Source organism: Anthonomus grandis, chromosome 9 (assembly GCF_022605725.1).
Source record: "Anthonomus grandis grandis chromosome 9, icAntGran1.3, whole genome shotgun sequence".
In the NCBI taxonomy this organism is placed as follows: domain Eukaryota; kingdom Metazoa; phylum Arthropoda; class Insecta; order Coleoptera; family Curculionidae; genus Anthonomus; species Anthonomus grandis.
Window position 1 is genome coordinate 18,072,775 of NC_065554.1, and position 24,183 is coordinate 18,096,957.

At 30.7% G+C, this 24,183-nt stretch overlaps 1 protein-coding gene across 2 annotated transcripts in view; it reads left to right on the plus strand.

Annotated features, from left to right (window-relative positions):
* LOC126740081 (bicaudal D-related protein homolog) overlaps positions 1 to 24,183 on the plus strand; it is a 75,053-nt gene that overhangs the window by 15,978 nt on the left and 34,892 nt on the right. The gene's annotated exons all lie outside the window — the stretch shown is intronic.

The following is a 24,183-nucleotide window of genomic DNA, read 5'->3' on the forward strand; positions in this document are numbered from 1 at the left end:
AGTCTGGACTAGTTGATCTAAATTAGTTTTCTTGTTTATTATTGTTATTGGGGTTATTTCAGTCAAAGGGGTGAAATAACAATAACATTAAGGCTTGACAGATTGTGGTTATAATGATTTCAATTTGTACACTAAGTTTTCATATAGAATACCTAGTAATTAAATAAGGTTTAAAGAGAAGAACTAATTGGATCCATAGTCCAAGTGTAAGAAAATCTTATGAGAAAAATAATTTAATTTTAGAAATTATTCGTAAGATAGTAAGGTAAACTACCAGAATGCTTGAGTTATTAAAACTTGGTCATGGAACAGTAAACGCTAAGGCTGAAAAGCAGTACTTTTGTGATACATAATTTGTTTAAGCAAGTTCTGAAATTCGATGGAAATATTTGATGGCATGGATAAAATAGGAGACCGGGGTTGGTTGTTACAATTTGAAGAAAAATACTATTTTTAATAATTTTATTTTATTGAAACTTTATGAACATCTTATAATAGTTTTATTTAGCTTATACTTTTTTGTAACTAACAAATAATGCAAAATAAATATATATCAAACACAAAATAAACTGTTAATAGTTATAACAAGTCAGTAATGACAAATGTAACAACCAACCCCGTAACGGGGTTGGTTGTTATATCTTTCGGGTTGGTTGTTACACCATTAAGCATCGTCATCTGAGTCACAGTTGATACATACAAAGAACAAATCGGCATCTACACAGAGACTATGAGCCCATTGGTGACATTTGGTACATCTGATCCATTCTTCAGCCGGCTTTGATTTTGAATAAAGTCCAAAGCAAACCAAGCAAAAGGGGTCATCTTCATCACCACTTGATTCGCCTTCAGCAGATTTTTTATACTTTTTTATTTGTTTTCCTGTAAGATTCTTTTTAACTCTTGTTTCTTTTTTCTGGCATTTCGTTTTTCTTGTTCCAATTCAAGTTCTGTTTTGTTCGGAGTATCAGTTAGGATAGCGGCTTTGCGCCGTTTACGACCTCTGAAATTAGTTTTATGAATTCCAGCTTTTGGAACTGGACGTATATCTGAAGGGCTAAAATAGAGCGTATTACTTTTGGTATCCTGTGGACAATCAGGCCTCGGCGTATATCACGTGAATAACCAGGCTTTGGCGTTATATCATGTGAAGAACCAGGCTTCGGCGACTCAACTCTAGTTGGTATTTGGAAGATGTTAGGTTTGGAATTAGGGGCAAAAGACTGCGGGATATTTGAAGTAGTAGGGGATTTTGAAACGGCAACAACTTCAAATTCCTCAGGGTCAGGCGTTTTTAAGCCATCTCTGGAGGTTTCAATATTATTTATTGGCTTCTCTATAACAGTTTCTTCATTTCCGGGAGGATTATTATTATATATGACTTTTTGTACTTTCTCTATCTGATCTGAATGAGACTCTGTTGATGGCATCCAAACCTGCAATGCATACTCAAGATGTGCATTATATAATCTAATAATGGTTTCAATGTTAAAATTTTTGCTGTTTCTAATCACAAATCCCAGTGACTTAAAGGCTTTCTTAACAATGTAGTTAAAATGACCATTCAATTTCATACTGCTTTGGTAGCAAACTCCTAGGTCCCTTATTTCATCACACCTTTTTATTTTTTATTCTAAAATATAATAATCATCAATGAAGCATATATTTTTCGCCTGTATGTAACAGCAGCACACTTCTTAACATTAATTGACATTTGATTTATTTTAAACCAGTCAACAACTCTAGCCAAATCACTTTACAGTTGATGGATATCAGCTTGCGATCGAATTATGTTATAAATTTTAAAGTCATAAGGAAATTTGAATTGCACCTCTGCAAGTGTATCAATGAACACAATAATAAGTAAGGGCCCTAGGTTTGAACCTTGTGGCACTCCAGATTTGGCAACATAAGGCCCTGAAAAGTTATATACATAAAAGTTTCATACTCGATAATACAGTTTATATTATTAAGTATGAAAGATTTTATCGAACAATATCTCATGGGAAAATTATTAGATAATTTGTTTAACCACATCTTAAAATTTAAGGCAGAGAGTTCAGGAATGGCTAAAGAATGAAAGGGGTGGGAATTGTTGCCAGCTTTATTCAAATGACTTCAGGTTCAAAACTGGAATTTTACAAATCTTTTGTTCACCAATTAAACCAAATGATATAATATCTAAATATTAGGAAGATACAGTACGGCAAAAATAAAAAAAAACAAATAGGTATTAATAAAAAAAATTATATGAAATTTAAAAACTCCGTATTTTGATTCGGATATGAAGCCAAAACAACTATTTCAAAATAATGCCTTACAAGATCCTTTAGACTTGATAGAGCCTTTTTGACCCTTAAAACTGTCATTTCCTACTTTTCTTAAAAATGTTGAATCTCATAAAAACAAAATTGTAAAAATTTAACAAGGACATTCATGTTTAAATATTAAAGTCTATTATCACAAGAAGCACACTCCGTATAGCACAAATTCCATTAATAATAAAAGTTATTGCAGCTCATTATCGTTTACTGTTCTGCAATTATCCATATACCTGCATATAATTTTTTACACTTAATTAGTATCTACAAGAAAGTTCCCACTGGAAATGGCACTTTAAAGATGTATATTTTAATTCCGAAGGCTCGCTTCCTGATTTTTAAAGATTTCTTATGCACTCGCAGTTTGCACACAGATCGAATTCTTACCGAAGCATGTAAAAATAATTAGCTAAGTGCTACTGAGATACCTAATAAATTACTGGCAGCTAACACATGGGATAAATAATTAAGTAAAATGAGCTAGAAAGTGATTAAGTGGTCGCGAATCTCTAACCAGCTCGTTATTGTATAATAAAACAGATTTCCTTTTACTGACTCCAATCAATGGGTTGAACATATGGGCTTTATGCTTTAAAAGAAAATAAATTGAACAAAAAACAACCTCTTTATAAATGTTAATTCCTTGTAAATAATTCCGCACAGTAGTTCACATCAGAATTAATCTTGTTCTAATTGACACAGAATAATCAGGAAAACAATGAGGTAACTTGCATGTATGTCTTTATAATAATTTCTTTAGAAAGTAGATAATATCACCCTGATCATGTGAAGGAAGTGGCTTGTATGGTTTTACGAAATTTGATTCAATTCATGTTACATCGTTAGCCAATAATTTGTATATTGTTTTTTTTTCAAGTGAATTTGACACAGTTATGCATAATTGGTAAGTTTATCAGAGCGTTAATCGAACGAATTGATTAAGTCATATCTTGGGATAGGTTAGTAAGGTTTTAAAACCGTAATAGGATCAGAAATAAATAAAAAATTAAGAGCGGAAGAGAAGGAATTAAATGTTGGAATAAACTGTTCCATTATAATGAGTTGTTTGGTGTATCAGTGTGTCAACAATTAAACTGAAAAATGTAGGTATGAATTAAACCCCAAAAATTCTTAAACTTTATTGGGAGTTACTATTAGTACTAAAATATGCAATAAAACTTTCATGGGCCATTCATAATTTTTGAACAAAGGCTCTACGGTCACTGACCCCATGGTGTTTGATCAAATTAGATTTGTATTCACTCTTTTTTTGCTTGGCTATACGTTTTTGTCAGTAGTCATCGAAATTATAATTTTTTTAAAGAAGCATTTTATTTTTTACCAAAACATTTCAAATGGTTTTGCTTCAGCCGGGGTGAGATCTGTTTATCATCACCCACTGGGAAATTAAAGGCACTCCACATATCTCTTAATAATGCTGATTTGTGTGCAGCTATCAATAAAAAATATATAATTAGATTAACTTAATATTAGGAACGTAAGAACTCTTTTTTGGTTACGAAATATAAGGGCATAAAACGGCAAACCCTATGGTACTCCAGTATCACAAGTAGCACCAGTGCTACAAAGTGTGTCTGTAAACATTTTTTTTAAAGTTTTACAAGTTGTAATATCCGGGAAAGACGTTCTTTGAGAGTTGAGCTCACAGACTTACGCTTCTCCATAAAAAGAAGTCCCGATATAGCGACGTTCTGTAAATGCACTCATGACTTGTATCTGCCTATCGAGTAGATTTTGCGAGTAAAGCTCTAGGTGGATTGATAGAGGCCAGTTTGGAAGAGCATTTACCGTGCTGGTATTTATAAGACAGAGTAATTTTGCCATCTTCTTTCTATGCGCCAATCGTTCGCCAAGTTCGATTTCGAAAAAAAAAATTTTTGGTGAAAAAAATCGATACGGGGGGGTATACCCGAGAAACGAAAAAACCCAAACTTTGGAGATCGATATCTCGACTTCTACTAAACCGATCTGGAAAATTCCAACGGTTTTGTCTTAGTTTTGTCTTTCTGAATCCAACGAGATCATCCGCAAGGTCGTAGCTCTGATAGTAGCTGAGATATCGCATTTTTGGAGCCCATTTTTGGCCTCAAAAACGAGATCGAAAAATGACTTTTTCCGAATTTTCAAAGTGCTGTCATTCAGTTAGTTCTGCTCGAATCTCGTTATAACCCGATATTTTCGTAATGTAGGTGGTCTAAAGGAGATGCTGGTATAGTTTGTTCGATTTCGAAAAAAAAATTTGTGGTGAAAAAAATCTATACGGGGGGGTATACCCGAAAAACGAAAAAACCCAAACTTTGGAGGTCGATATCTCGGCTTCTTAATAATAAAAATACAGAGATTGGAGGGACACAAATTCAATGGTCTCAAACTATGTTTATTTTTTACAAACGAAAAAAAAACATAATTTGAGACTATTGACTTTGTGTCCCTCCAATCTCTGTGTTTTTACAAAAGTGCAAACCCTATGATACCCGAGTATCACAAGCAGCGCCAGTGCTACAAAGGTGTCTGTGGATATTTTTCTTAAAGTTCTGCAAGTTGTAATATTCGGGAAAGACGTGCTTTGAGAGTTGATTCCACAGACTACGCTTCTCCATAAAAAGAAGTCCCGATATAGCGACGTTCTGTAAATGCACTTATGACTTGTATCTGCCTATCGAGTAGATTTTGCGAGTATAGCTCTAGGTGGATTGATAGAGGCCAGTTTGGAAGAGCATTTACCGTGCTGGTATTTATAAGACAGAGTTATTTTGCCATCTTCTTTCTATGCGCCAATCAGTCAATGTTTCTAGTTATATCTGGATCTCCTATAAGATGTAATTTTAAACTGTGTTTGGGCGCAAGGGTCGATATAAGAGCAATACTCAAGAAACGGACGAATTGAAGGCTTGGGTCTTGACGCCATTTCCGATAAGCAGCATTTTTATTGTTGACTCCCTTGGTGCAACTTTTATCAAACCACGGTTTGTTGTCTGAAGAGCTTTTGAAAGTATTCAGAATATAAGCCTTCATACTTGCCAAAATCACCTGTGAAATCTCGCACACACATGCTAAAGGATCATTAGTCCTGAAACAAAGATCATTCCAAATTCCTTCAAGATATTATTGAGTATTGAAAGTATACGTTCAATTCGAGTGTAAAGTTAAATAGCTAATATGGAACGATGTTAATGTGAGCATGAAAAGGTTAAGAATTTTGAAATCGAATTTTAAAGGAAGAGTTGTATAAATTTTTTGCAGGCTCTTGGGAAGCAATAAATGGAAACCATATCTTCTTTAAAGGTTCAAAAAGATAAAAGTCGATATTAACACGAAAATGTATAGTTTATAATATAAACAAGAGATTGTAATCTTTAATGGATCAATGAGGTGTGATCGATTCGTAATCAACCTTCTTCAATAATATCTAGTATGGTTAGGTGTTGCTTTCTTGGTAAACCCAACAATTTTTTAAGAGCCTTTACTCTTGCTAGAATGGAATCCAGAGAATGATGTAAAATTTACAGTATCAGTAAATTTTACTGTTTCAAAAAATATGGAAATTCCATATTTTTTGGAAAAAACAGCCCCTTTGCCGTGGCTATCTCCATCGCTATTTTTCATGGCTTTATTTTGTTTTCAAATAAGCATGGAGTTTAATTCGTAAATTCCAATCCGTTTTTTTTTCTTTTTGAATTAATTCCTTGAATTAATTTTTTAAGCCTTGAAAAGTTGGCCGTCGGGTATACAAAAGACTTTCTAAAGACGTTGTTACTCAGTAAATATAGACAGATTATTTAAACCTGAATTGATCCAACCATCTATCTTCAGCATCCAGTTAGAAGTTCTGATCAGTTTTCTCTTAAATTTTGTAATTTTGCTTATTAGATATATGCAGAAATAGCTCTTCAAGGTTCAATAAATTTGTTTCGAAGATTTCAGTGATAGCCATACGTATCTAAATTTTGTGATTGATTAAGGCTACTAGATACTGTAGTTACATTCATATAATCCTTTATTGAGGCTTTGTCTAACTCTGAAGATATGATCATCTCAGATTTTCCTTCAGACTTATCGTTATGAATTTCAACTCTAGCCTCTTCTTTGGTGATGATGTCACGGGTTAAGTTCAGAACGGCTTAAAGTAGCAGCAAATATTGCATCTCTTTTGCTTTCTGTTAATAAGTTTTAATTAATATGTAGGTTAACTTGGGTTTTATCTCTGCCCTCATTCTCGCCTCATTTTTGATGATGGTGTCAAAGATTCAAAATGGTTTCCATGGAACTAAAATGTTTGAATAGCTCTACTAGTTTTTAACAACTATATTGTTAATTCCTAAGTTGTCTTGAATTTTACCCTGCTTGATATAGGCATATCACATGTACATCACCTACTAATCTTTCATTGGTTAAAAAAAATCAGAAACGCCGTCTCATTTAATCTCAATCTATATATTTGAGACTAAGGCTTTTTTTGTTTTGTTTCAGCTATAATAACGATCTCGTTAAATACTTGCTCTTTTGATAGCCCTAGGCGTAATTTTGTATTCATTTATAATATGTTCCATATGTGTGTCACGCGTATGCGGTTAGTTTAGAGTCAAGTATGATTCCGTATAATTTTTTTTTAAATCCTGCCGAAGAAAATGAAGGGGATGTTCTGTTTAACAAATATGACTAAACTTTCAAGCATATACTACGATGCCTTTAATATTTATCTCTTTGTCCCGTCTATAAAGAGGAGTATAAATTATAGCAGTGAGCATAGTATTCTTATTAGTTTTCTTATCATAGTCCTTATTACATCGTTATTTTTTCTATGTGACAAGATAAACCAGTGTTGCCCTAAACAAAGGCTTAAAATGAGAAATACAAAACCAAGGGTCACAGCAGGCCTCAGATTTCGGCTAAAAATCCGCCTTTTTTTTGACTAAGTTGTGCAAATATGGTAATAATGAATAAATCATCAGAAATATATATAAAGAAATACAATTAAAGCAGCTAAAGCACTTAAATGTGGTATCAAATAGGCAGAGAGAGTGTTGGTCAATTATTAACGATATGAGGCATTCTCATGAAAAAAATCAGAACCAGAGGTAAGACCAAATATTTTGAAGGATTATTATTGTAATATTTCTCATTTCTTGCTCAAGCATGTGAGTAGTAATATTAATCCCTTACCTTATATTCAGCAAGTGTCAGTCCAACATTCTTTTTTCTTTCATCCTGTTGATCTCACCGAAGTTAAGGATGCAACTAAAAGCTTAAAAAACGTTAAATCATCTGGAGCTATTGGAATAATATCAAAACTAGAACTATATTTGCCTGACTCAGCATTTAATGCCTTAGTTTCTGCCATTCAACCCTGCCAACAATTCCTGGCAAAATAGAATTTTTCCTTCATATCTAAAGAGACAGTGGTTATTGTTCTTCATAAGGCTGGGTATTTGAATGAGTCTTGTAATTTCCCTTCAATTTCTATTTTATCTACCTTCTCCAAGGTAAAACTGAGATGAAAAAAGAGCGAAAAGCAGAATTTTCCTTTTTTTAAAGTATAATAGCATTTTATCTGCAAATCAATTTGAATTTTACTCGTATATTGGTAAAGGAACTCATTATGCTGTTTTTGGAGTGTCCCTGTTTTTAAATTCTAGTTAAAAATTAAATTCTAGTCTAGGCGGCAGTGTTTCATCATCTATATAAGGCATTTGATTGTGTAGATCATGTAATACTATTGTCTAAGTTTAATAAATATAGTTTAAGGGGCATTTCAATAGCTGGAATCCTATCTATTGAATTGTACTCAGAGAGTAACAGTATCTGGGTGTTTGTCTGATTCTAGATACCTTAAGTCTAGAGTACGTCAAAGTTTAGTTTTAGTGTTGGAGAGCAAAGTGGTTCAGTTTGCTGATGATACCACCATATTATAGAGTCCAAAATTCCGATGTAGTTTAGTGTCGATCGAGCTCTAAAGTAGCTCAGGTTTTTGTGGATCTTAGGATTTTATCAAGATGGTGTGCTTCAAACAGGCAAGTTCCTTGGTAATATCATTGATAGTCGCCTTCGATTCGAAATTATCTTGTCGATGTTTTGCAGTACGAATGGCCAGACATGAGCTAGGGAATTGATTGCACTTTTCTCTTATTTCGTTAATCTCATCTTCGTTATGCCTTTTTAGAGTATAAGCAACAAAAAGTTGGTGGATCTTTGTAATTAAAAAAAAAAACAGTTAGATACCTATGTTCTGAGATTAATACATTAATAGATTCAAATAGATTCGGGATTAATAGATTCTTGTAAACCCCTCTTCATATCTCAAAAAAATCTCTTTATTATCTTTTTATCTTGAAAACGGCTACTCTTATTTATAATGTCCTAAACCTTCCTCTAACACTGGTCGTATGACTTCTCAGGTTATTGATTTTCTCTACCGATTCCTACCTCCTCTCTTACCAGACAGTCTTACTAAAAAAATTTGCAATCGTGTTCCTCTACATTAGAAAAACATTAGATGTTCAAAAGCAAGTTAAAATAATTTTTATTAACTCAGGCATATTATATAGCCTTGATGAATTTTTTAACGATACCTTTTGAACTGTGCTTTAATATCTATATTTTGTTTTCGTCTATTATCTAATGATACTGGTACCATCTTGTCTTTACAAGAATTGGATATAGTTTATGCTCTAATTTGAAAAAAAAAGTGCATCATTGTCAAATATTTAGTCTGAAACATAAACCAGACTTTATAAACCTGATTCAAATTCATCATCACGTATCCTTTCAAATATCACGGTCATCTACTGTCGTTTTTGGTGATTCAATAACACTGTAATTAGCGATTCGCCAAGACGATAAGATATATTGCTTTGGCGTAAATCCTTTTTCCTCTCTTGTGTAATAAATTGAACCAACTGAGGTAAAGAACAGAACATCATAAAAAACAACTGTAGGAAGTAGTAGATTACTCTCCTGTCTTGTTACACAAATAGCTCTTGGTCTATTTAAAAAGTTTTAAAATCATGTTTCGAAATTATTTACATTTCACAAGTGGCTTTGGGATCGGGTTTTATTTTTTTGTGTTATTTTTCAAAAATATTCAGTGACACTGACAATTGCGTTTAATATGCTTCAATTATAACCCACACATACATAAATAATTGTATCAGATAAGCCTTACCGACATAAAAAAATTAGTCACCCATGTCGTGAACTTATGAGGTAATTATAGTCAAGGTGAAATCGAATAATTTACAATATATCTTGTCTATATAATTGTGAATGTACCACATAGCCTGTGGTAGATACTATTGTGAACAAAAACTGAAATTTTTTGATATGAGTCATTATTGTGACCTTTTTGTAACCATGGATTTAATTTTTTTAAATAATTTATATGGTTTCCTATGTCAGATAAGGAAAAATAGCGAATACTGCTACCATTTTGTTTCCTCGTATTACTCTTACCCCTCTAAAGTATACTGGGTGTCCCTTCTATAATTTTGATTTATTAATTTTTTTTTTTCGCTTCCGGTTTTACTGGAAATGGTTACTCCTTTTTTATTTTTAATGGTATGCCTGTACATGTTATTCTGCGATTATTGAATATTTTTTAACCACTGACGTTCAAATTTTTTGATTTTTTTACACTACTATGAATCAGTTTTTGTGTCAATCAATATCAAGATAAGAAAATCATACACTTGCCGTACATTTATGTTTAATTAATTTGTCAATAATCTTGTTGTCGTAACTATAGATTCCAGCTATTGTTTCCATTGTGTCTTTATCTTTATTGAATTTATGAATATTTAACATAAATGATTTTATGCTGAAATAGTGGTTATAGTAATTGATTGTGTATCTAAATCTATTTGTTTCTTGCCTGTAGATTCTACTTCTAATTTGTTTTTATTCCTGATGAGAAGAATTGGCTCTTGGATACATTTTAATAGACGTAAAATAATTATTTACAGTCGATTTATAAAGCTTGTTTCGCATATATATTTACTTTTTTTAAAAGCATCCACCAAAATTCCATGAAAATATTAATTAAAAAACCCAAGAAAATAATATCTCAATGGTAAAGTAAAATATGTATATAGCCGATTAAAACTATTAATATAAAATGCATCATTAATTTTGAATTAATGTAGATTGATATAACTGTACCTTTAAGTAATACATACAATACATTCTTTATTCTAATTAATATTTAAATTTCTTACTCATTTTAATATTTTTACATTTATTTTTATCCATTATTATTAGCTTCAAATGCTTAATATACACCTATTTTGTATAATGCTTAGGCATAATAATTATGGTAGCTTGTCGAAATGTTCTAGAAAATATTTATTTTTCAAAACTGTTTCTTTAAGAAATCTTAGAAATGTAAGAATTTGTATGAAAACACTTTTATTTGATAACTAAAATTTATATAATTTTTATTATTCCTTTATAATAAATAGCAACAACTATACAGTTCGGCTATGAAGTGTAGAAACGACCTCGAAAAAAGTCATCGATAAGAAAAATATATGTTGATCCACAAAAAATGGAAAGTTTAATATTTAGATTTTTTTCATCTGGGAAATTATTTTAAAATAGTTTATTTATTTTATTTCGAAATATGTGTTTATGTTACTTCTTATGTAGCGGAAATTTTTAGAAAAAGGTGTTTATTCGGAAATAATACAAGCAATAAGGGGACTATTTCCGGGACAATATTTGTCAAAACGAAAAAGTTAGGTTTCATTAATAGGTATATCCCATCTTTCTCATCCTGAGAAACCCTAATTTACCTCATTGTTTTAAATGAGATACTTCTTCCATATATGTATTAATTTTGATTAAATAATATACAAATTACAATTAAGCTAAGATAAAGGCAGAAAATAGTCTTTTCTTGATGTTTTCACTATCAAACCCTTACAGGGAAAAACAGTATTTTTAAGTATGCTCATCTAAGGAATCTATAGGATTACAGACATTTTCTGCAACATATGTAGTACAATATATGTATTTTGTTATTGGTCAAAATAGTCGCAATTATCAATTGTTCAAAAAATCTTATTCACAGAGTTGTTTTTTGTCTTTTTTTTAAATTTACAATTTGTTTTTTTTTTTAATTTATTAGACTTTTAATTAAAGCACCACTTAAACCTGAATTGGTAGTTCCTAGATCCAGTACATTCATTTTCTAATTAAACTTTGAATTTAATTATTATGTTTTTCTTTGCTTTGTGTTAGCCTGATTCTTTTTATGTTAAGGATATTACCGAGAAGCGTTATTATTATTATTTTTAGGATTTTTCCCGTTTATTCGATACTTTTAAAAACTGGCTAACCTACGAATATATTTCCTACGCATTTTTTTTTGCGGTAAATAAACCGGACTCGTAACACTAATAATTCAACTCTTGAGTCACCTTATTTGCAATACGAATTTGGTCTTCGTTGTGTTGTTGACCCACTCCCACTGGCTATGTATAATAAATATTTAATAAATATATTCATTTTATATAAGACTATGAGTTCGTTTTCTCTTAAATAGCAAAATTGACCTAATTTATATATCTAAGTATAATAATATCTATTATGATTGTGTATTTATTAAATAATCTATGAATTATAGGGTTTTAACTGAACAACTGTAATATATTAAGTTTGTTAATTTTTACCTTAATCTCAATATACACATTAACGAAACTATATAATTTAGCACAACATGGAATAAAGTAATTATGATCGTTCTTTTACATTTTAACTAGATGTGTTCGAATGTAATGAGTCCATGGCTGATCAAAAAATTATTCAAATAATTGCTAGCACAGAATTAAATACCGTCTTTTCACAACTAATGAAGATCAACCTAACAAGCCTGATATTACTGCAGACCAAATTAGAGATTAACAGAGAATTCGTAAGATTTTGGATAATACTACTAGTTTATTCTATAATTATTATAAGAACAAAATCTTTTATAACTTTATTTAGTTTCCCCCTGTCTCAACAGAAGTAGTAGAAAAGATGTTTTTTGGCTTTAAATCTAACTCAACCAGGATACGATAAGGTATCCTTAAAGATGCTCTTTTACTAGTACCTCCTTCACTCCGACACATTACCTCTCTATCTAATCATTGTCTTACTCCAGGTACAGTTCCTGAGGACTACAAAGATGCATATGTGGTCCCGATCTTTCAAAAGTATCCAATCTTTCTAAACCGAACAATCTTCGACCAATTAGTAATCTACTAAAATTCTTGAGAAGGTTGTTGTTGAACGACTTACTTCCTTTTTTGATAGGAATAATGATTTTCGTAGGAATTGTAGCAGTACTATAACCTTACTTCAGACATCTGATGACAGGGCTTGGTATGCAAATTTATGCACTTGCCTTATTCTCCTGGATTGCCTTATTCTTATAAGGTAAAATATTATGGTATTGATGATGCCGCTCTAGGATTTTTTTAAAATTATCTTATTAATAGAAAACAAACTTTGTATGAAATTAAGTGTAACAATGGGTAAAATTCTGAAGTTAAAATAATTAATCTAGATGTTTATTAGGGCAGTGTGCTCTTTTTGCTCTCAGAGTCCTCTTCTGTTTTGTATATATACTGCAGAGTTTCCTTAATTTCTGTAACAATTAAAGTCAATTTGCGGATGACACACAAGTCTGTTAGTCTTTGTCTCCTAATAATATTTCTTTGGCATATAAGGATATTAACACTGATTTGCAAAGCATTGACAGTATTTCCATAGTACATAGACACGTCCTTAATAAAAACGAATCAGGCGAGCTTACTACAAGAGGAAGGTATCAGTTACATATTTTGGTCTTGAAAGTCATACAAACACATTTGTGAGAATACCGGACGTTTGGTTTGGACTCGTCATGGTGGTCGGTCCTGTATATCACGATAGAACAATAAATTCTTTAAAAGATGTTTCAGCTATTCAGAAGTTCGTGCATTCAATTCGCTGCCTTTTATCATTACCAAAGGTTCATCGTCATTTAGTTTTCGTAAAACCACCAGGGATTTTTTACTTTCCCTCGTATCAGTTAATCCCTATGAGTAGAGTTAAAGAATCACTTTATTTAACATATCGGATTTTTTTTGGTCTAATTAATAAAGTATAACCACAATATTTAATTCCACTTACTTAACAAAAAGAATTTTTAAATAATATGTAACTGTACAAAAGATTTAAAAATGTTAGTTTGCGACATCGCCCCATTGTGGCGAAAATGTCAGAATCCGGGTCAAGGTCGTTGGTTTCCTTGGCTTTTCGGCTATTATAAATATAACGCAAGAACTTTGCGTGACTAAACCCGGTAGTATATCATTTAGATGCCAAAATTCTCTTTTAAAAAAAATATTGCGGAAGCTTTAAAAGGAATTTAAATAATAAAAGCCATTGCTGTATCAGTAGTCAAGCTCAAATCGTGAAACTGAAGAATTTGTCTTTATGATAATTAGCCTTTTAAAATTTTTAACATATAAATAATATAATAATTATTTAACTGTATTATATAACGCGATTAAGTCAATCAAAATTTAATACGTCAACTATAGGTTTTATTCTCTAAATTTAATATATGAAGCTTTTTTATTTCCTAGATTTTTAGACTCTATTTTTTATGTTTTTCGTTTGAAATAATTTCTTAAAACCTCGTGGTTATTTTTTTCTTCTAAGCATTGGCATTATTTTTTTTATTTCAAATATCTTTTTAGTTAATTTGAAAGAATTTTTCATGCTTCTTAGGGCACTCATAAATTTGTATGTCTTCTGTGAATTTGTTAGAAATTATTAAAAACTAAACCGCTCTGTTTCCCAATTTTTTCAGTTCCCATATTTTCTAGATTTTTTATGCTTTTTATGACTTTTATCAATTTGTACGAATATATCAAGCTTTTTTTTTACGTTTTTTAAGATTTTTCGAGTATATTTTCTTTTTCTTCCAGACATTCAAAATAATTTATCATTTCTTTTAGCCTTTCAGCTATGTGAAATATTCATATCGTTTCATCTTTCCCAGTTGATAATGGAGCCTACTCGTTATGGAAATTGTCTCGATAATATTTTTATAAACTCTGAGACACAAAACTGTCCAATAACGATATTCAACACGGGTTTCTTGATCACGTTTGATCTGCTTGTGATCAACTTGTGGAATTTTTCATCCTTTCAAAGACCAATGACTAAAATTGTATGTAGGCCGATAACACAAAGTAAAATATCATTATTTTTTCAATATGTCAGTGATATCTGTTAGAATTTTATCACGCAAGATCAAGTTTCAGCTGAATCAAATCCAACGAAATGTATGTATTACCATTATTGAACATTATCAGTGAACTGCGAAATATACCAAGCCAGGAGTCTGAACCACCCAATATTCCACCAGATCAACTTAACGATTTCTGCGTTATTGTAGCTCTCCAACTGCAGGCACCGATTGACTCTCTTTAATTCAGAATGGGCCTAAAAACATATTTTCTTTTCAGGAGGCTACTTTTAATGAGAGAGATAATAAATAACCTGAAAAACAAAAAGAGTAAGGACTGCTTTGGGCTAACAGTTGGGATCATAAAATGTATTAAATTGTTAGTATTTATTTTACTAACAAAATTAATAAATCTGTGCTCCCGAGAAGATAGCTTTCCATCTGTCCTAAAAAAAGCAAAAAAGCAAGATTTTTGAGAAGTTAGTTGAGAGGCTATTACTCAATCACATCACTCCTACAGTCTAAATGATATTTGTCAATGTTTTAAACGATAAATAAATAAATCTTAGACATTTATGGCCTTGGCTGCCCTTGTCTCCCTTTGAGCTAACTTGTTCACCGATTTTTCCTTATTTTAGTAATCATAAAACTTAATATATACATAGTGTATTGTTTTAATATTGTGATAAAATTCAGAGGCGTGTTTCTTGATTGATAAAATAATTTAACAGAATCTAAATAACAATAATAAATAAAAACAATTCAGCTATTACTATTTATTATAGAAATATTAAATTTTTTAAAATATTACGCGGATTTGCCTACATATATAAATATTGTTTTCTGGTTTCTATTTTTTAGTCTAGTAGTAAAATTACAAACTACAGAAATGTCTGCAACCAGTCCTAATAATAAGCTATTTCATTATAATTTTTTAACATACACTTAAAAACACTTATTTTTTAAGCTTTTTAAATTAAAAAAAATCTTAAAGCTGATTACACTAAACTTGATTAGGTAACATTAACCAATCTATTAAAATTAATACTCTACACGCTTGAACGACCCAAAATTCTATAGCACTTTGTTTTAGTTTAATTTTTTCTTCTAAGAAATCTGTTGCAATGAGATTAGCATAAAATATTGAGTGCTCGTTACATTTATCTGGTTTTTAGGTTATTTGGGTTGTGTACAATAATCAATTCAGGCAGTTCCTTTCATTTCCGGATATTAGTTCAAATTTATTCGAAGGCCCGATTTAAATATAAACTCAGTTTCGGTATCATATTGCACGCAATGTGTTACATATTGCGTGTGTCTTAAATGGTCCAGATGTTCCTTTTGAAAAACTAAATGGAACACCTGCGGCTACCTCTGGCCTACCCACTTCTTTTATGAATATCTCTTGTATGTATAAGTTCCATCTTTAAGTAACTTAAACCTGTATAATCCTGAATCTTTAGTATATTAATAAATTTGCGTAATAAATATTTAATTTGACTAACGAATCTCGAGTTTTTTATCCTTTCACCCACGTTGATCGTTCGATTCAATACAAAAGCCAATCAACCCAAATCGACCGCAAGGTTACCCATTTTTCTTGTAAATAATTTCGCAAAAAAAGCAACAAATGACTAAGCGCAATCAATTATATCATCTTTATAAAAAAAGTCTATTTTGTCACTGGATGAGCTCATTGAAGAAGTGACTGGTATAACACAATTAAAGACAATTTCCTGATATAAAAAATACAAAACAATGAGAATTTTTTAAGGTATAATTGAATAGGGATTCAATTTAAAAGATGAATTGATGTATCAAGAGAAAAAATGATGTATGCATTAAAGGTAGATTTCCTAGTTAATAGATTGGCAGACGGAGACTGATAGAATGGCCTGAAAAATCACCGGACTTGACAGCTTTAATACATTTAATAAATAATATTAATATGTATAAGTAAAAGAAAAGTTGTCCTAAACCTTGAAGCATGAAAAGCTCTTTGATATAAGCCATAAATACTTGCGGGGCGCTGGTTTCGAGTATAGAGGAATAAAAGAGAAAGAGCTCCATCTACAGGAAATCTATTGAGCTCCATGTATTTTTTTTGTAATAAGGAATAATAATCTTTTATATATTACCTTTCTTGGTTATGAAAATTGCAATATTTATTTAACAAATGTCATCAAAATGATTCAGCAGCTCTCAAACAATTTTAATAGATGCTAAAAAGTGGCTTTTATTCATCGCAATATCAAAATATAAGGAACATTGTATTTTCAATAAATTAGGATAATAATCATAAGTTGTGGCTCCAATAAAACTTATGTTAAGCATTTTCTAAATATTTTCTAAATATAGTCTCTAAATATTTATTTGACCCAGCAAATACATTTAATGACTTTACCCCAAGAGAATATTGACATATTGGAAAATGATAGTCCAAATGACAGTCCAAAATTACCAAATTCCTCTTACTTTTTATATGAAATATGTAATTTTCAAATTATAATTAAAGCAATTAGAAGTGATAACTGAAATAAAAGAATATTAGTTGACAATGATAGAACCACCAGTTCTACCACAAAACTGAAGTAACTAGTGTGTGTTCACACGAATTATAAAAAATAAACTATATCATATTTTTTACTTTGAACATTTATATAAATACTTAAAAGTTCACGTTGATTGTAAAATTCATTTACAAATATTATTGTCTGCCGTAGTATTTGCAATGGTATTATAATTTGCGCTTTATTACTACGTAATTGTATGCATGTGTACGATTTCTCACGATTAAAATTATCTTTTATATATGTACATATTTCTGCTAAATGCCCCTCTTAAGGTGCTAAAAATTAATACAAAAGGCTTGGAAATTCAATGGGAAGTTCCACTTAGTTCATGGAAATGTAAGTTCTTTAGATAAATATAATATATTTTTAATATAGTTTAAAACTTTAAATTCAAATAGTTGTAATAAGTACAGTAAAAATAAATATTTCTAGTAGTCATAAGTGATTGTGTTTTTGTAGTGAAGTGTGTAAATAAATTAGTTGACTATTTTCGATTGTTTTAATTCACATTAATGAACGGGAAAAACGCGGAAATTACAGATACACAAATGAATAAATAATGAAATGTTTGATATATTTCATTTATGGGCTGGCTAATTCCTAAAAAGTGCTTCGTATTTATGCTAACGTTATACCAATCAGCTGCTTTCAAAACTTAGCGTTAAAAAATGAACATCCCCAAACAGTTACCATGTTGATAAATAAGCCACTGGATGACGTAGTTATTTAGCATTTGATTGTTTTTTTCTTTAAAAAAAATACTTTGCCATGAAATTTCCCATTTGGTTTTCACAGGAACTGAAGGAAACTTAGTTATTAATAAGAAAAAAGCCACATACCAAGTGGCTTGTTTAATGAATATGACCAATTTTCTAAGCTTAAAGCTGATTGTAAGGCATTGAAAAGAGAGCGCTACCTAAATTATGTAACTGTTACAGAGTCTTTACGTAAAGATATTAGAAAAATTTGTGGAAATGAGTAAACACGAAAAGAAAGGATTCTGACATTCCATCTGAAGTGTTTTATAATGAAATAAGGCTCCCTCGGGAGGAGTAGTTGTTAATCTATTTGCAGAGTTATTTTTACAGATGCATACGGATAAAGTCTATGGCCTTTCTGATAAAACTTTTCTATACCATTAACTTATTTTGCTATAAAACTTCTAAATCTATGATTTATGAAAAACTCTTGTCCCTGGAGCTGTTCTGATGGTATTTCTTCTATTCCTATCAAACACTGTGCTTTTACATTTGCTTTTTATAATTTTTAATATATCCATGGAGTTTTTTTTAAATTTTGGAAGTCAGATTTTATTACATCCATCTTTAAGTCAGGAGAGAAGTCGCAAGTAACCCGTAAGCATTCCAAAAGTGTTCGGGAGCCTAGTCTGTATTTTCTGTCAACCGTTCCAAAGGACTGATTTATCCATCAACAGTTTGGATTTCTTCCGCAACGTTCAACTGAACTTAACTTACTTACCTTTACTGATTTCCTGCTCAAATCATTAAAAGAAGGTTGTCATGTACACGCTTTTTCTATAGATTTCTCCAACACATTTGATTGAGTTAACAATGCAGTACTATTGATATACATGGTCAGCTTTTAATGTATTTCAATTCTTATCTGACTCGTAGAACACACATGGTTCTCATTTTGGTCCATTACTCTTTAACATTTATTTTACAGATATCTCATCTTGTTTTTTAATACAAATTTCATTATGTTTGCAGATGATGTGAAGGTGTTTGTATATGAGGGTTTACAGAACGAATGATTGCGTAAGTTACAATAAGATGTGGACCGCTTGGTTTAATGGTGTGATCAAAATGTTATCTAGCTAAACGTCAAGAAGTGTCATTTGATGATTCTTAGTCGTGGCAGAAATCCTATTGTGCATGTCTACAATATAAATGACTTTTTTTTTATTAGTGTGTCTCAAATTAGAGAATTGCGAGTTATACTTCATGGTCAGTTTCCATACGCACATCACATATTCTCCAATATCACAAAGTCGCAATAAATCTTGGTATTTATTAAGCATTGTCCAAGAGGTTTCGTTAATGTAGCATTCATCAAATTATTGTTCTGCATTCTTGTACACCTACAATTGCTTAGTGTTCATGTGTTTGGAAGCCTTATTACAATGTTCATATTCAAGCCATCAAAAGAGTGTAGCATAAGTTTTTACAATATATTCCGTTAAGAGGACATTGGGCTGTAGATGGTATTAATTAAGATCTGGAAAGTAAGGAATCTCTTAATATTACAACTCTACAGATCGATCGCACATAAGGATCTGAAGATATTTTATAATTTATTGGACTCGTTGAGTTTTAGGGACCTGACAAGGATTAATATTAATGCACCATCTCGACATGCAACACATAACTATTATTTTTACGTTCCTATTCACCGAACTAACTTGTGGTTGAATTAGGAAGAGTGACTGGAGAAGTGTATAACGAATTTCTTGAAAATGAATTTCCAGCGCTGCTTGAAAGTGATCCTATTCATCTGAGACAATGTTTTTTTTGAATAACGGTGCTTCAGCACATTTTAGTTATTTTAGATAAGTCGAAGAGTATCCAACATTGGCCTCCATGGTCTCCCGACTTAAATCCGTTCGATTTTTTTCTGTGGGGCAACCTAAAATCTTTGATTTATAGATATTTAATTGATAATGAGAAGTAGTTGTGTTATCGCATTATAGCTTCTTGTACTAAGGCTCCAGACATTTTTCAACCTGTTCGCCAATCAATGCGACGTCTATAATATATTTAGTACTCCTAAAATATTTAGGAGTACTCTTAGATCAACAATTAAATTTTCATGGTCATGTAAATTATATTTCTAAAAAGATTGCCAAGAATGTTGGGTTTTTTAGGAGAATTTCTAATTGCTTGTCTCAATGGACTAAAATGTTAGTATACAATACAATTATATTGCTGCACTTTAATTACTGTTCCTCGTTACTTATATCATGCTCTCAGGAATATATAAATCAGTTACAACTTCAACAAAATAAAGTAATGCGAATTATTCTTAACGGTAATAAATATACACCTATCAATCAGATGCTTCAAATATTAAAATGGCTTCCTGTGAAGCAAAATATTCTTAATGCAAATTTAATTTTAATTTATAAAATAGAGCATGGATTTATGCCATCATATCTGCAACATTTTTTAGAGAAAAGATCCAACTTTCAACAATATAATATAAGGTCAAGAAATGATTATCATATATCAAGAGTTAGATCAACTTTATTGCAAAAATCATTGTTTTTTGAAGGGTTGCAAGCTTTTAACTCTCTTCCATTAGAAATCAAGAACGCAAGTAATTTAAGGTTATTTAATAAGAATGTTAAAAAACATTTATTTAGAAATAGCGTTATGTGATGTACAGTTTATGTATTACTATAGGTTTTACTTATTTTTTATACTACTAAATTTAGCAAATTGAATGTATTAGCCAAGTGCTAAATAAAGAATATTATTATTATTATTATTATTATTATTAGCCGACGGGATTTTATCGAAGGTGGACACTTTAAACGACTTATGTAAACTTGTAGGATTCCTTAAATAAATAATAAAAATGATATATTTTATTTTATTTCTTAGAACATTTTTTATTTTAAATTGAAAAAATGCAGAAGCAAAAAAATAATAAAATGCAATAAAATTAATAATAATTAGGATACAGAAAGATGATCTAACCCATGGTTTTTAATTTTGTTTTATGCAAATCGTGCATCTAGCGAATAAAGTCCAAGACATCAAATATGTTAAAAATGATATAGAGAATTTAAAAATATTTTTAATACCAGATTAACTAGTAGCGTAGTATTTTTGTATAAAAATATTCTGCTGAAAGAAATATAAAAATTTGAAGGGTATATTGGTAAATGGCTGCAGATACAGAAAAACTGCGTACCAACTTTTAGAAAAATATCTACAGGGTAAATTTAATTTATTGAAAAAAAAATTCTAAAACTTTACCACCTGTAGCTTAAAATCTAACTCTAATCTCCTCTTTGAGAAAAGAACAATTTTCAGCTTTCTAGTATTTATATAACTGACTCTGTATACACATAAAATAATTTCTCTGTTATTTCTATAGGTTTAACAGAGAAATCCAATATATTTTAGTAAACATTTTGTCGCCTACACAAAGGTCATTGAAGTTAATAGGATGAAGCGGGATTAGCGAAAAAACTGCTAGAGGGAAATCGAAGTAAATAAATAAAATCTGATGTGTAAAACTTTTCTACAGCTTCTTGTCTGACGTTTAAATTAGAAAAAACTGGTCACGTTTATTTTTTAGTCACATGCAACTTCTTGAGTTTATGTTCGAATTAAGGGGAGTTGCAGTGATTGGAAATAAGAAACAATTTTTAAATTTCTATTAATAGAGTCTAAATTTAAACCCGTTAAGAGAAATCCAGATTTATGACGATCAACTTAGTTAAAATAACACTTCATCGGCTGAACTTTACAAGACGACCAAAGAAAAACAAATACGGTCGATTTAGTTTGGTTTGGTTGCGTGCAGTGTGTCATTATTTTTAACATGGCAGGTCAATAGCTTCGGTGTACCTATTTATTGATTTCAAATAGTGCTTTGTTGCAACTGGTGCAAAGCAATTATTATTGGGTTATTATAATGAGTTTGGGTTAGGTATTCTCTGTATTATGGAAATTATTTAACATTATGTGAACGAAACTAATTGACTGCAGGTAAAAAATGGACGAAGTTCAGAAAAAAATTAGGTTTCATATAAATAATTAATTCTAGAATCTGCGACAAATTCCACGCGTATGCATTCATGTGATATGATTGAATAAATTCATAAATTCTATGCACTATAAACATAGTTTTGAAAAATAAGAATATTGTTTTTTTTTCAAGAATCTTTTTTATTGAGATCATGTCTAAAAACGGATTACACATGGCTAAGAAGGGATGAAACCCTATTAATCCCGCAAAAAAAAAATTGGAAGCAGGCAAAAGTTTTATTCATGCGATTTTATTTGTTTCAGTTAAATTTTCTTTTATATTTTCAATGGTCTCTGTAGACGACACAATATTTAAAATAAAAACGACCAAATACTAAAATATATTCGCTTGCACTATTAAACCCTTAAAGAAATAACAGAGCAAATGCTATTTTATGTCTATACAAAGAAAATCAGAATTACTTATATCTAAGTATGCACACTTGTGGTTTTTCAAGGCAGAAATAGTTCTTCCGATGACTTGCAGCATAAAAATTATATTTGTAATTTTATTATAACTCGATTTAATAATAATGCTTTAGCTACAAAATGAATAGCTAATCTCAATTATCAGTTACACTTTATTAACAGGTTTCCATCGATAAATATGTGATTGCGATTTTCTGTCAGATCCAGCAACTAATCAAAATCAGTTTTTGTCATGCCGCATGCATGCCTTCTCTTTTTAAATTTATACTGGGTCTCTTTTTAACCTTTACGAATTGTAAAATGTTTTCTCAAGCGGATGGAGCAACCCACTATAAAATCTGACCTCATCCGTCTACAATTTTTTGGGTTTTTACTGCATAATATTTTTACGGATCTCAACAATTCTTGGGTCTGAAATAAGTCATAACTCATAAACTAGCAAACGACAAATTTTTATAAATGTTTTAAGATTTTTTGGCATTTCAGTTTTCAATTGCGGTCCGAATCGTCATAAAATGGTATTACTTAGGAAATTCTGCTCATTAAAGGAAACAGGCTTCAGTTTATTTCATCTTTTTATTTGTTGGGTATCATATGGCTTGAATTAAATCTAAACGTAGGTGGATTTTTAAATATCTCTCACACTATAGATGACGAACATCATTTTGTTGAGATTCTTATCATTGCTGGATCTGAAATGAATTATATCTAAAAGTAACAAATTCTTACCATTTTTTTTAAATTTTTTATTACATTTGAATTTACTGAATATTGTTTTTTTTTAGGCAACAATACTATATTATATTTTATTATACTATATTTATTATTATATTTATTACTACAATATTACAGATAACAGATCGTTGGTTTGGTACTTTTTTAAATTTTTTAATTTTTAAGATTATTTCTTCTAAATATGGGAAATTTTAGCAAAATGGTGAATTTCTTCAGTGTATAGAGTTGTAAATGTACTTTATACAAATAATATACTAAAATCATATTATTATAAATATATAATAGAATTGATATTTACAATACGCACCAAAATTAACGCATAATCTTAGCATTTCTTTTCAAATATTTACTTTTGGCCTTCCAGCTCATTTCTCGTCTTTCTAGTTTAATTTATAAATAATTAAAATAAAAATACACAATGTGTCCTAAAATTTTCACAACATTTTTTTTATAAATTGTGACATCCAAAAAAAAATAAAATAACGAGATTTCCCCCTCTGGCATTTATAACGGCTTGACAACGATCCATCATACTGATAATTAAGCGCTTTATTTGATCTTGGTCTAACTGACCTCAAATTTCTACCACTCTCAAATAAAGGTCTTTCAAGTTGTTTGGCAGTCTTGGCAACTGTCGCTATCTACTCCCTATGATATTTCACATGTGCTCTAGTGGATTTATATCAATTCATTTACAATATAAGGGATGAATGGGACCAGATGATCGTCTAAAATGTCTTTAATGCACCTCTGTGCAGTAAGCCGACCTCTGTCTACAAGTACTAATTCTGTGCGGCCCTCTATATCAATCCCTTCCCACCCCATTACTGACCTGCCACCATAACTAACAGTTTTCACTATATTGCACTGCGAATATCACTCTCCTGGCCTTCGATACACTCTATTACATCTATCGTCAGAAAAAAGACAGTTTCTGGATACATCGCTTAACATAAGCTATCCCAACTCAAACCAAGCCAATCTTCATCTTTTCCAGCCAAAGTGTTCATGAGCGAATTGTAGTCTTGTCTGTCTTCTATGCTCTGTGGTGAGTAATGGACCAGTAGCTGCTCTAGCAGGCCTTATATTCCTGATTGCGTTTTGACTTA